Source organism: Solenopsis invicta, chromosome 4 (assembly GCF_016802725.1).
Source record: "Solenopsis invicta isolate M01_SB chromosome 4, UNIL_Sinv_3.0, whole genome shotgun sequence".
NCBI classification, from domain to species: Eukaryota; Metazoa; Arthropoda; class Insecta; order Hymenoptera; family Formicidae; genus Solenopsis; species Solenopsis invicta.
The window spans coordinates 13,154,865-13,170,098 of record NC_052667.1 but is presented as its reverse complement, the minus strand read 5'-3'; the positions used below and the strand labels follow the sequence as shown (position 1 = coordinate 13,170,098).

General features: G+C 32.7%; 1 protein-coding gene across 5 annotated transcripts in view; it reads right to left on the bottom strand.

Annotated features, from left to right (window-relative positions):
• Window positions 1-7,262, bottom strand: part of LOC105206225 (serine/arginine repetitive matrix protein 1) — a 38,781-nt gene extending 31,519 nt beyond the window's left edge. The window contains exons 1-2 of one of the 5 annotated variants that reach the window (XM_011175757.3): window positions 7,112-7,262; window positions 5,396-5,605 (exon numbers count right to left, since the gene is read on the bottom strand). The gene's annotated coding sequence lies outside the window, so the exon portion shown is untranslated. Of the gene's footprint in view, window positions 1-5,395; window positions 5,606-5,727 lie in introns of all 5 variants that reach the window. The other 4 variants (XM_011175737.3, XM_026140556.2, XM_011175744.3 and 1 more) reach the window with 4 other exon arrangements.
• Between the last annotated feature and the right edge of the window lie 7,972 nt (window positions 7,263-15,234).

Here is a 15,234-nt window from a genome sequence, read left to right as displayed (position 1 = left end):
AAAGTCCAGCCCCTCACCTATATGTGCGGAAAATCGACTTTTTCGGAAGTTATTAATTTTTTGTTAATTAACTAATATCGGAATCGCCCGGAACTCTTCGGAACGCGCTTTAGTATGTTGAGAACTGTAGGAAAAATATTTTTTCGTACACGGAACTCTATTATATAGTATTATAACATAAATGTTTTATAATAATTTAAAAAAAAAAATAAATTAACTATGTTAAACGCTGGAACTCTTTCTAGAACTCATCTAGAACTATAGATCTTTTAAAATCCTACAAGAATTCGGTCTGGAAAATGTCGTAGGACAAACTGAGGTGCTGCGTGAACCTGGCACCTCACTTTGTCCTATGCGTTTTTTTCGCTTTAAAGGCCAGAACTATTTGTTTTATCTATCAGGAACTGTAGAACTATTGAAAATAAACTCAGAACTGTCAATGTTTAGTGATTTTCCACCAAATGATATGCCAGCTTCACACACACATTTAAGTATATATGTGATCAATGCCATTTAGTCATTGTACATTTTAATTGTTTAGTCTTAGACCTATCTTTACACAGAAATCTTTCGGATGATTACAAGAACTGAATTCTAGAATAATATGGCATCAATGTCAAAAGAAAATGTCTTAAAAAAATGTGTTTTTTACTAAAGTGTTTCATAAAATTTTATAAAATAATTTCAGACAATTTTTGAATTTTTCAGAAATTTTAATCAAAGTTCTAAGTACAATTTTTTAATACAAATTTGAAATAAATATATTTTATCATGCTTTTTAATACTCTTTTCAATCATATAATCGCAAATAAAAGCCACTTTAGTTGTGAATATTACATTTAATAGTAGAGGAAAGTCACAAATATATGATATAGCCTAAAGCAGCACTTCTTTATTTCTCAGAAACATGTATAAATATAAATATACAATTTCTTTAAATGATCAAAAAAATAAAAAACCATGGTTCATGCATTGAGTTTTTTTTCTATAGAACATCTAAAAATAAATTCTTAAAAAGCAAAAATAGAATTTGCACACATTTCTTTTGTAAATTGTATAATTTAAGCAATAATACCTTATTAATAATATTAAATAATTTTACATGTTTTTAGCTATCTAAAAAAACTGTCCTGCTTATATTTTTTTCTTTCATATTTTCCTTGTACAATTTGGAATATAAAATCGCTATGCATTACAAAATACAAAAACTGAATTCTAGAACACACTAGTACATGAAAATGTGTGCAACGTAAAGCAACACACTTCTCTGTAAGAACAGACAATAATTACAAAATCTTCAACTACAATGTTAACAAATGTTGCACGAGTTTCTGTTTTACATTTTCTTTAATAACTTAATGGGGGAAAAATAGCGCCGTACGCGACAAATTTATATATTTAAGGTAAGATGGTATAAGAACATGCATTTAAGCTTTGTCTTGACATAGAAAAAAAAGTTTATGGTTATGTAAATCAAAATGTGTTTATTTTCAAAATTATTGATTTATAATTAATAAACTTTACTAATGGTGTAACAAAATAAATCATCTTTCAGAATACAAACAAAAATACCACAAGCAATTTTGTATTCTTATACACCTAGGCACATAAGAGTACACAAAGGCTTTAATTAGTGTTTAGATATTTCCAAACTTTTTAGGTAGATTTTTTGGTTTTCTTTGGTTTTTTTTTATTTTTGATTTGTCAACTTGAGTAAAATATTTCTTCTTAAAAAAATCTTACTCAAGCTGTGATTTAAATGGAAAGTTGCTAGTATTTCAGATCTTTTTTTTCTATTTTACATTTTGTTAAATAGAAATAAATAAGTTTGTTAAAAAGATTGAAACAAAACAATTATTTAAAAATATGCGCGTACTCTTATATATTATCGTGCTGTGCACTCTTATATGACCTCTTCATGGACAGAATTGTTCACAATTACTGTTTATTAGCAAGTAACAAAAAATCTTAACCTTTGAACAAGAATGTGTCAAAATAAAACACAGTATGTCTAATAAGTATATCACGTTATATTTAGCAGAAATAATACTTTGAAAATGATAAAAATAAATTAAAAAACAACCGAATTAATTCAAACTTATGTAAATCCTCCAATTAAATACACTTTTCAATCATTTTTTGGCAAGCTCTCATATACTAAACGCATATCAAAACAAGATTGAGATTAATTTCAAATGTCACGTAATTTTGGAGTAAATGTCATTACATACTCTTATCAACTGTGTACTCTTATATTTTACATACCTTACTAATAAGTAATGATGGGCCGTTTAATCGTTATTGAAAAATAACTTCAATAACCGTTATTAAATTTAGAAAATAACGGTTATCGGACTAAACAGTTATTTTTAACAAATTACAATTTTACAAGCATAATAATGTCGATATTACATTTATCGTATGTACAATCAATTTTTTAAACATGTCACTTGATTGTAGAATAAAGAAATACTTTAAAATGCTTCTATCCTGCAGCCATCACTCAAATATAAGTAGTGTGTAGTGTAAATATCCTTTTTGAGGCCATACTTAAAATCCCAATACATTTTTTTATTATTATTATACGGCATAGAACTCAGCAATTTCTTTGTGTATTTCATGTTAAATTTTATTTTGTTTATTAAATATATTGTTTTCATATTTAAAAAAAAAGTTTAAATTACATAATTTTGTTTATTTACTTTTAAAATAAGATATATATTAAAAAAAAATAAAATTTCCAAAATAATATTTTTCTCTTTCTTCCTCCAATACTATTTTACCTTAATTATATTCATATTTCTTTTAATATAAAATTGAGCTTAATTAATATGACAGATAATTCGTTAAGATTTTCTAACATAAGTAAATTATTGTAAATTATGTGGTTAACTGCTAATAATTGTTTAACCAAATAACTTTTAAAGTAACCAGTTATTTTGAAATAACGGTTATAACCAAATAGTAAAAATAACTGTTAAGCTCACTCCTAATAAGGTGTCAAAAATACATATATGATGAGAGGATTCAATTTTAGCCTTTCAATTTTATGAACTTTGATTCGTAAAAATATATTCTATTACTTATACAAGAAGAATCCGCCAAGTGTGGATCAATTTTAACAAAATTTTATGGGTAGTATTTTATTGTAGTATGCACTCAAATCTTTATTGTAGTAAAGTCATAAATTGCAGAAATTAGGCATTCTCGAAAAAATGTCAATTAAATATTTCCAGCACCTATAATACTGTTACAGCTTTAATCTCTTTTTATAAGGTCTAGACAAAAAAAAACAATAATAAAACCGTTTTACTCGGAGACTGTTGTAGCTATTTCCTAACGTCGAACGCTAGGCCGCTGACTCGACAATCGTTCTTTTGTAACGGTACTATAAGCGTTGGAAATATTTAATCATTTTCTCAAAAATGCCTAATTTCCGCAACATACACCTTTACTACAGTAAAGGTTTGAATAAATACTACACATCCATACAATTTTATTAAAATCGATGACTCATTCTTAAGGTCCTCTTGTTAATTTAACAATTTATTTTATAGTTATTCTTGCCAGTGTAAAATCCCATTTTTAAAAGAGAAACATTTTATTTAGAGTTCCATTTGCACCCACAATATTTCTATAGTTTCTCATAGATTAGAACAATAGATCTGTCAATTTAAACAAAAAAATTCAATTTTAAAAATGTGGAGTGCCAACTTCTCGTAGCAAGTCACAAAAAAAATAAATTAAATCGCAAAATCTTATAATTCTTGATCAATTTTAAAAATACTTTTGAATATTTACTAATTTTAAACAATTTTTTAATCCAATCGTTAGTACCCAATCTTTCATAGAATTCAGTGCTAACAGTACCGATTAATTTGTTAACAGTTCTAAGTAGTTCTTGCATACTTCTGGCGATTTGGAAAAATTCTATCAATTATTACTTCTAAACAATTTTTAAACCCAAACATTGGCACTTTATCACAAGAGTAAAGTACCATTTTATTGTAAGTTCTGCAGTTCCTTAGCATTTTCCAATAGTTCTGAAGCTTTTTATAGGTTTCGCCAAAAATTTCAGTCTTTAACCATTTTTTTAAAATCATTTTTAAACAAACTGGCACCTCACACAAGAGTAAAGTTCCATCTCGAAGCAAGTTCCGGATGACTTCTTGGCCCTTTTCAAATTATTACAATTCATCAAAAACTATAGAACTCTTTGAGGATTATAAGATTTTGTAATTTATTTTTTTTTCATAATTTGGGATGCTATGAAAAGTTGGGAACCCATATTTTTAAAATTAAATTAATTTTGTTCAAATCAAAAGAACTATTGTTCTAATCTATCAAAAATTGTAGAACTATTGTGAATGCAAATAGAATTCTGAATACAATATTTTGCAAAAATAGAGTGCCAACTTTACACAAGCATGTGGGATCATGTCTGAATTCTGCCATTACTGGCTATACCAATTTCTGAAATGCATTTTGAGTAATATCTGAAAACATTAATTATTACAACATACAAAACAGTATTATAAAAATTGCTACACCATGTAATAGAAAATACATTCTAATTTGTATTTACATTTATAAACTTTTATTTTTAGCTTTTGTTTATGAAATGTTACATGAAAATTAAATAATATGCCAATATTGGTAAATTTGTTTTAAACATACAAATTAATCTAAAACAATGTATTGTCTTCTATTATTTTTTTTTACAAAAATGAATTACAAAAGAAAATATAGACTTAAATGCTCTTATTACTAATCAATTTAGTATTATAAAAAAAAAATCAATTTTGTCAGAAAGAGATAAAATTTAAATTTAAAAATAAAATTCCAAAAACTTTTCTGAGTAGCAATAAAATTTATAATTCATTATTTTAAAAGGTAAAACATTAATTTCCTAAAAATTCCACGTCTCCAAGATTTTCCTGATAGTAAATACCATGTTTATTAAACTTTTTACTCGAAGTTTCAAAATTATTTTGTCATTTTTATCTCTGCTCCTCCTGCTAACCCTCACAGTATAATTATTAACATATTTGTATAAATAGATGTGATAAATTCTTAAGTGATATGCATTTGGCAACTCACTCACTCACTCACTCACTCACTCACTTACACACACACGCACACGCACACGCACACGCACACGCACACGCACACGCACACGCACACACACACACACACACACACACACACACACACACACACACACACACACACACACACACACACACTCTCTCTCTCTCTCTCTCTCTCTCTCTCTCTCTCTCTCTCTCTCTCTCTCTCTCTCTCTCTCTCTCTCTCTCTCTCTCTCTCTCTCTCTCTCTCTCTCTCTCTCTCTCTTCTCATAAGTTATAAAATTATAAAATAAAACTATATTTACCTTACAGTAAAAGTACAGGATGGAAGACAAAGATACAGCAAAAAAATATTTTGTCAATCCAGATACAATCCAGTATAATAATGAAGATATTATTAATATTAATCCTTTAGGCAACAGGCTGCACCTATAATGATAATGCTCCAAACTGCTGCAACCGTGCCAAAAGACTGTTGGAAGTCTCAGAATTACTCGTCCTTAGAATCTCGTGGCCTAAGTGAAAAATTCTACATGTCAAATTGATATCAGACATGTCATTAATTTGAGAGACGTTAAAAAGTTAACATTCTTAAAAGTGCATTTTTGAGGGGGGCGGGGGATCTTTCTTTTCTCACGTGATTCCGATTATTTTTTGCGACAGTCCACAAGTACATGTGTGTGTGTGGATACGTTCTTCGTTGGAAAACGCAGCACATCGCCGGGTATCGCGATGCCTTACCATCGGTGTCACTCACCGCGTGTGTCCATGAGATAGATCCATGCGTGCCCGCGTAAACGTGTTCCGCACGCAAGTGAAACGACGCGCGGTCAGAGCTTCCCGGCAAGCTCTCGTGTTATCGCGCGCGCGTACGTAAGACGATAAGCCGATAGCCATCCGGGGCCACACAAATCGCCGAAAATTCGAGCATCGCAACATACGGCGATAGCGACGCTCGTCGCGTGCGCGTCCAAAAACGCGTCGCCGTAATAGCGCACCATAACGCACCGGCTGCGTTGGCGACATTTGCTCGATCAGCGATCGGCGGTGGTTAGTCAAACTCAGCCCGCTTCGGTCACGTAAACAAGTGTCATCTTCGCGGCAGGCATCGCCTTCGTAACGACGGAAAGCGGAGCACATCGCCGATTATAGATTTGTCGATCACTCGCGACGCGAATTTTTCTACCTTGACTCTTCTATAGATGCCCTTGTCCCTTTATTAACGGGACACTTCTTTTAGCGTCACTTTTTCTTAGTGCGAAGTGCTGAGATTTTTTTTTCGTTCGAGACGCGGAGGCAGTAATGCCACACAATACGGCATACACCGAGGCCTTTACGTGAACCTCAGGAGACCGCAAACGCGACATCACGATGCGCGAATGTGCCACACGGGGGCAACACCATGCTCAAGGGGGGCGTTACCCGGGTAACACTACGACGAAATCCCCTGTCACGACGAGACGTCTCGAGACTCGTTCGTTCGGGAGAGGAGAGAGCCTGTATGTGATAAAGCGCGCGCGCACTTACTCGTTCGCTCGCGTCAGTAGCCCTCTTCGCTCCATCTTACAAGAGTGAAGGTTCATGGTACCTCTTTCTTGTTCCCTTTCTCATTCTTTCTCTTTCACGCGTGCCCTTTTTTTTCTCGCTCACTCATTCACACGCATACGCACACGCACACACGTACACACTTTCTTTCTCCTGCTACGTATACGCGCACTAAATTTTTTTTTCGCTCTCTCTTTCTCTTTTGCAAGTATCAATCTCTTCCCGTCACAGAACTGATTATTAGCAAACTACGAAATTTGAATACATCAGTTTCTTCTTGCACGTGCAAGCAAACGCGTTTACTCGTGATCGTCGTTTGTAACAAACTCACGTCCGGTAAAGCGCGGAGCGACACCAAAAATCAATCACCCAAATCTAGTACGCCTCGCGCGCAACTCGACTCGATTTACGAATCGAGCGATACTTTTTTTGATCGGAAATCCCGCGTCTATCACGCGGGACGAACGGACACTCACTTTTTTCAACGCGACGACCCGATTACTTGTATTTTCTGGCACATATCCCGGCGATTCGCTCTCGCGTGATGTCGAATATGTTCACAATGGACTTTTATAGAAGAGATTCTCCTCCGTTACTTTAGTCGATTTAGTACTATTAACCGTCGAATGCGAACAAGATAGATAGTAAACTCAACTCTCTAGGGAGATTTTCTAGAAACCATAGGTTCGTTCGTGTCATATGCTCCAATATCATGGTAGAAAGAAAAAGGTATGCTCTTGCGCATCGTAAGATGGCTAGCCAATGAGAAGCTGTATCTTGCTCACGCTAAGTTAGGTCACATTATGTGGCAAATTAAACTGTTCTAATAATGGGCATTTTTCAACAAGCGACACAATTGATACAATATAATACAATAAATTATTTTATTCTTGTAGGTTAATAAACAAGGATAAAGTGGTGCACTGTGCTGCATTGTGTCTTTCCATGTGGAAAGCGCCCAATATTAACTAAAGAAAATTATTAAATTTTGCACAATTTAATATTAATTCAATAATTATCCACATAGCACGTAATATTTCTGTGATATCACAGAAATATTGCAATATCACAAAAATATTACATATTACTGTAAAATATTACAGAAATATTACTGTGATATTACACAGTGATAATGACATTAAAATATTCCGTTGATATCAGAGGAATATCACAGAAATATTACTGTGATATTATACAGTGATAATAACATTAAAATATTTCAATAATATCATTACAATATATTATTGCAATATTTAAGCCCAAAAAACAAGGTAATGTCAAATAACGTTTCTATTATGTCTTATTAATACGTCACTATCTCTTTGATTAATTTTGATATTTTTAGTATCTATAATATTCTTGGTAATTTTGGTATCCTATAGAAGAAATCAACTTACAAATAAAACAATAATGTCTTTGCCCTTTTGTGGAATAAAAGGGAAAATTAAGAAAAAGAATTAATTAATTTTATTATTAGTTTAGATATTTACTTAGTTTATCCTTTAAACTGTATATAAACTAATGTACCCCCTTCTATGTAATCTATCAATTTAATTATTGCTTTATAACTTGATCAATAATAATTTTATTAAAAAATTACAGAAAAACCTTTGTATTTGTCTTTTTGCCATTTATAATTTTTGCAGGAGCACAAAAATCAATTTTAATTTTTAAAAATTTTCATCATGAGAAATTTTTTTAAAGAAAATGTTTACAAAAAGTTTTGTCAATACACATTTATTATTTACTTGACAATAAATATTTTAAGACATATTTAGAAGTTTTTGAAAAAAATATACATTTTTACATCGTTTAATATTTACTGCTTGGTACATTATTTTGTAAAATAGTTTATTCATTAATATTGATTAGACTAGAGAACCTCTAGGGCTGCGTTCAGATTCTCCATCCGGTGAGTGATCTCTGGTTGACTGGGTAAATGGGCGGAGCTAATGAAAAGCTCCCTAGTGGTTTATGGAATCTGAACGCACACCAGGGTGTTTACGATAACTAATCGGATCTCGGATTGGATTGAACAATGGTACTCAACGTAAGTATAGAAAATTTCCCTAGGCTAATCGGATTGACGATTGCTGTCTCAAATGTAATCCGATTGATGACGAAAGCGTGGAGACCGAGAAGCATGCTTGAAAAGTAAGTCTCTTTATTTTTTTAAATAATAACACAAAAAATCAAAGATTAAGTTAAAAAGAATGATTTGAATTTAGATTTATTGTAATTTTTTTTGTCTAAACACTGGATTTCGTTTAAATTTCTGTTTGTAAAAATTAATTAATCTATTCTAAAGTTTGTGGTTATATCGGAAACAAATCAAAATTAATAAAACAATTATTAATTATTAGGTACATATTAAAGCATATAATATTTCAAGCATATCATATAGAATTCCTGTTTATTATAAACTTAGTAAACATAACTTTGAAATTATTCAACTACATTATACATTAATCAATATTAATTTATATGTTCAAAATCAATAATGTTTCTAAAAATGTTCTTTTTATTCTTTTCCAGATCGTAAATAAACTTCAATTCTATGAATAAATAAAAATTACTGGAAAATGGATTTATATGAAGAGGGCATTATTGAACAATATATCAATTTGTGCTAACTTAAAATTTGTAAAATCTACTTTTCTTTATTAGTTGTTTATTAGAGAGTAATAATATAAAAATGTAATATACGCATCATATATGCATACAATTATTTTAATTTTATTTATGTATATTCCGTTCTTATATTATTACTCTCTAATGAACAACTAACAAAGAATAGCAGATTTTACAAATTTTAAGTTAGCACAAATTGATAATGTTCAATAATGCCCTTTTCAATCCATTTTCCAGTAATTTTTATTTATTCTTGGAGTTGAAGTTTATTTACGATCTGGAAAAGAATAAAAAAAACATTTTCAGATACATTATTGATTTTTAACATATAAATTAATATTGATTAATGTATAATGTAGTTGAATAATTTCAAAGTTATTTTTACTGAGTTTATAATAAACAGGAATTCTATATGATATGCTTGAAATATTATATGCTTTAATATGTACCTAATAATTAATAATTGTTTTATTAATTTTGATTTGTTTCCGATATAACCACAAACTTTAGAATAGATTAATTAATTTTTACAAACAGAAATTTAAACGAAATCCAGTGTTTAGACAAAAAAATTACAATAAATCTAAATTCAAATCATTCTTTTTAACTTTATCTTTGATTTTTTGTGTTATTATTTTAAAAAATAAAGAGACTTTTCAAGCATGCTTCTCGGTCTTCACGCTTTCGTCATCAATCGGATTACATTTGAGACAGCAATCGTCAATCCGATTAGCCTAGGGAAATTTTCTATACCTACGATGAGTACCATTGTTCAATCCAATCCGAGATCCGATTAGTTATCGTAAACACCCTCAAACATTGGGTGTGTTTAGCAAATAACGCTGAAAAATAGTAACATAAATATCTCAGATTCAGAATAAATTACATAATAAATTAAGATAAGCGATAAAGATAATACATAAATATTTTACTATGAATATTCTTATCAATATAACTAAAGTAGATGAAAATTAAATGTTAGTAGAATAGGACGAATCAATTTAAACAATGAAAATAAATTTTTATTTTAACAAATTAGATGAAGATATATTGCGCATATCATCTATTATGGGTGTTTACGATATCTAATCGGATCTCGGATTGGATTGAACAATGGTACTCAACGTAGGTATAGAAAATTTCCCTAGGCTAATCAGATTGACGATTGCTGAGACAGCAAATGTAATCCGATTGATGACGAAAGCGTGAAGACTGAGAAGCATGCTTGAAAAGTCTCTTTACTTTTTTAAATAATAACACAAAAAATCAAGATAAAGTTAAAAAGAATGATTTAAATTTAGATTTATTGTAATTTTTTTGTCTAAACACTGGATTTCGTTTAAATTTCTGTTTGTAAAAATTAATTAATCTATTCTAAAGTTTGTGGTTATATCGGAAACAAATCAAAATTAATAAAACAATTATTAATTATTAGGTACATATTAAAGCATATAATATTTCAAGCATATCATATAGAATTCCTGTTTATTATAAACTCAGTAAAAATAACTTTGAAATTAGTGTATGTACGTAGATAGTAAGGTACTACAGCTATTAGTTGTGTGAGTGAGCGAGTGTGCAGTAAAAGTATGGCCGCCGCCATTTTCGTTCCACATCGTTGAAGTGGATGCAACGACCTTCCTTCCCCTCCAACGCCAATCCACGGACCTTGCCTAGCCTGGGTGCACTCGGGTAAGGAATTTGAACGCAGCCTAGGAGAGAGAATCGCCAAGGGGGGTCACGTGACCAACTCTGTGATTGACTGGCGGAAATGCTGGCGTAAATTTTGCATTGCGATGTCAATGCGTTGACAGACTTTGTCGCGAAGAACCATCGGTGGTTCCGCGTGATGCGTGCCGGCCAATGCATTGACGTCGCAATGCAAAATTTGCACATTTCCGCCAGTAAATCACAGAGTCGGTCACGTGACCCCCCTTGGCAATTCTCTCTCCAAGAAGTTCTCTAGATTAGACTATTATATACCACAATAAAAGGTTTTTCAAGTTAATTAAAATATTAAATTTTCAACAAATTTTTCTTTAGACTTTACTTTTTTTCAATTCTATTAAAAAATATGATTATATATATATTCCATCATTAAATAAGTATTTTACAATGTTTATTAATTATATGTATGTATATAATCCGACCGTCACAACATACGACGAAACAAGCGAACCCGTACACCCAGCGACTTTGATTCTGTCCATGGGGAAATTTTCCAAACTAAGAAGTCGCTATTTTTCTACATACTTACAGTTCATGATTAACGTAACGACCAATAAGCTCTAGTCGTTTCATTAACCATGAACTGCGAGTATGTAGAAAGTGGTGACTTCTCAGTTTGGAAAATTTCCCCATGGACAGAATCAAAGTCCTTGGGTGTACATGCTATGCGGTCCCGCCATGTGTACGAGGTGTGTTCAAAAAGTATCGCGAATTTTGAATTTTCGCGGGTTACGTATATTCGAATTTCGATCTTTTTGTGGCGTTATGTTGGTACTCATGTCTCTCACTTATGCCGACAAGCTCGGCCATTTTGAATGTTCACTTAATTGTTGACAGCTGCTTTGCTTGCACGTGTTTTGGATCGTCTTCGATTTTTACCTATTCAAAAAAATGGATCAAAGAACCTGTATCAAATTTTGTGTGAAAAACGAAATTAAGTGCGCGGATGCATTCCGAATGTTGACTGTGGCATACGGAGAAGCTACCTTGGACCGAAGCAACGTTTATCGGTGGTACAAAATGTTCTCAGAAGGCCGAGAAGATGTGAACGACGAAGAGCGTGCCGGACGCCCGAGCACTTCAACAACAGACGAAAAAATTAATGAAGTGGAGAAAATGGTATTGGCCAATCGTCGAATCACCGTTAGAGAAGTTGCTGAGGACCTAAACATATCGATTGGCTCGTGCCATTCGATTTTTATCAATGATTTGGGCATGAGACGGGTCGCCGCGAAATTCGTACCAAACGCCCCTGCTCACACATCGTTGCTTGTGCGCGACTTTTTGGCCAAAAGCAACACACTAATGATGCCGCAGCCACCGTATTCCCCAGATCTGGCCCCCTGTGACTTTTTCTTGTTCCCTAAACTGAAGAGGCCCATGAAAGGACGACGTTACGCTACGCTTGACGAGATAAAGACGGCATCGAAGGAGGAGCTGAACAAGATAAAAAAAAATGATTTTTTGAAGTGCTTCGAAGATTGGAAAAACCGTTGGCACAAGTGTATAATATCTCATGGGGATTACTTTGAAGGGGACAAAATAGATATTCATGAATAAATAAATAATTTTTGAAAAAACACAAAATTCGCGATACTTTTTGAACACACCTCGTATAAGTCTTCACGTAAACAAATGAGTGCTAACACCATCACTAGGTGGCCGCGCCGCTGAAGACCTTCTCGTGAGTCGAGTGCAACCACAGGTGTTATATCTAGACGCCACCGCGGCTGACTCACGAGCTCACACTTCAATGAGATTTTAAGGAAAATCGTTGTAATTTGGAGATGAATACTCGTTCTGATTCCTTACCCAACGTGACGTGTGTGTGGAACGCTTCCACATAAAATTTTGTATTTTTACATGTAAATAATATTTTGTATTGTTATTTAATCTTGAACATAAATGAAAATTATAATTCAAATTAAATCTTTTTTAACAAAAATGAAAAAGGGCACAAGAGATATTTTTTTGGTAAATTAAACATTTATTACGTTTACATTATCATATTCTGTTTTAATAAACATAATTATTTTTTTCTATGTCTAATATATATTACATGTAACAATAAGAAAATAATATTAAGAATAACAATAAAATGAAAAAAATTAAAATAATTTATTCATTTAATTCCTTGCAATATCATTTAAATATCACATAAACATCACAGAAATATTATAAAATATCACAGTAATATTACTGTGAAATATCACAGTAATATTACTGTGATGCGTTTTCGCGGACATTTTGATATTATTGTGATATCACAGTAATATTTCGTGATATTTCTGCAATATTTCATTTGTAATATTGCAATGAAAAAGTGATATTGCTGTGATATCACTGCAATATTACGTACTATGTGGGTTATATACACTATTAAAACATAAAAATAATTGGAGTATGTACACCCAAGGACTTTGATTCTGTCCATGGGGAAATTTTTCAAACTGAGAAGTCACCACTTTCTACATACTCGCAGTTCATGATTAATGAAACGACTAAAGCTTAATGGTCGTTACGTTAATCATGAACTGTAAGTATATAGAAAGATAACGACTTCTCAGTTTAGAAAATTTCCCCATGGACAGATTCAAAGTCGCTGGGTGTACACCCAAGGACTTTGATTCTGTCCATGGGGAAATTTTCCAAACTGAGAAGTCACCACTTTCTACATACTCGCAGTTTATGATTAACGTAACAACCAATAAGCTCTAGTTGTTTCATTAACCATGAACTGCGAGTATATAGAAAGTGGTGACTTCTCAGTTTGGAAAATTTCCCCATGGACAGAATCAAAGTCCTTGGGTGTACCACCCAAGATCCGTGGATTGGCGTTGGAGGGAAAGGAAGGTCGTTGCATCCCATTGAACTAGAGTCCTATATAAAGAGAGAAGCGACATTGATGTCCGAAGCTCTGATTGGTAATCTGATTGATACTTGATTGGCTAAGCGAGCAGCCATATTGTGACCACAGCTATTTGCAGAATGATACGAATGGTGTTTGATGACGTTGAGCGGTCCCAAAATGGCGGTGGAGGACTCAATTGGATACTGAAGGTTGTAGTGGGGGTTCGATGTCGCTTCTCTCTTTATATAGGACCCTACATTGAACTATACTCTAACTGGAATGGGCACTAGCCGCCAGAAAACGTGACGAGAGAGAGCCATTTCGAAGGGCCACCTCTCTTTGTCACTACAGTCACGTTAGAAAGTTTTGCAGTACCGGCACATGAGAATAGATAAACTAGCGACTTAAGTGACATACATAAATAAAACAAAAGCAACATTGTATTATATTTTTTTTAGTATTTAAGTAATTTTTTAAGTAAAAGTTAATTTCTTCCTTGTTTCCACGAATTCCGTTATATGCTGTATTAACATAAAAACAAAAAAAAAATTTAACTTTTGAGTAAAAATGTAAGGTGAATGCTGACGCATGCACAGAAAACGCTTAGAAAAAGAGAGGTGGCCCCTCGCATCATGCTATTTCTATCACGTTTCCCGCTTAGGGACGTTATATGGCAGTGCCCATTCCAGTTAGAGTATAGTTCAATGTGGGTGACACTCTTTTGGACACAGCACGATTGGACACCAACCAATCATCTTGACTTATCTAACCAAACCAACGGAAAAACTCTAGGCATCGGCCGCTGTGAGTGGTGGTGTCCAATCGTGCGGTGTCCAATCGTGCGCACCCCGTTCAATGTTGCATCCACTTCAACGATGTGGAACAAAAATGGCGGCGCCATAGAACAGCAATCTGGCATTGTACATACATACACCCAAGGACTTTTAGCGAATTCGATTGGATGCACTAGTGCGCACTGGTGCGCACTGAGTGCGCCCTCTTCTAGTGTGTTGTATTCGGTTGGTGTGCACTCCACTGGTTCAGAAACTGTGGTATGTTCGATTGATAATGCACTGAAAAGGTGCTAGTAAAAACGTGTTCGATTGAATTGCACTACTTTAGTTCAGTAATGTTTTATGTTCGATTGAACGCACTACACTAGTACAAAATGCACTGAACTACACCGAGATTTTCGGCAGTGCGGTTCAATGCGTTCCATACTTATAGTTTAGTACAAAATTGATACAACGTATATAATAGTAGGAGATAGCAAAAATATGATGGAAAAAATATTGTTATTAGACGAACTATTAGATAGTTCAAGCAGTTCCAGCAATGAAGAGATAATGATAATATTAATGAAATGTGAAAATATTCCAAAAGTAAAAA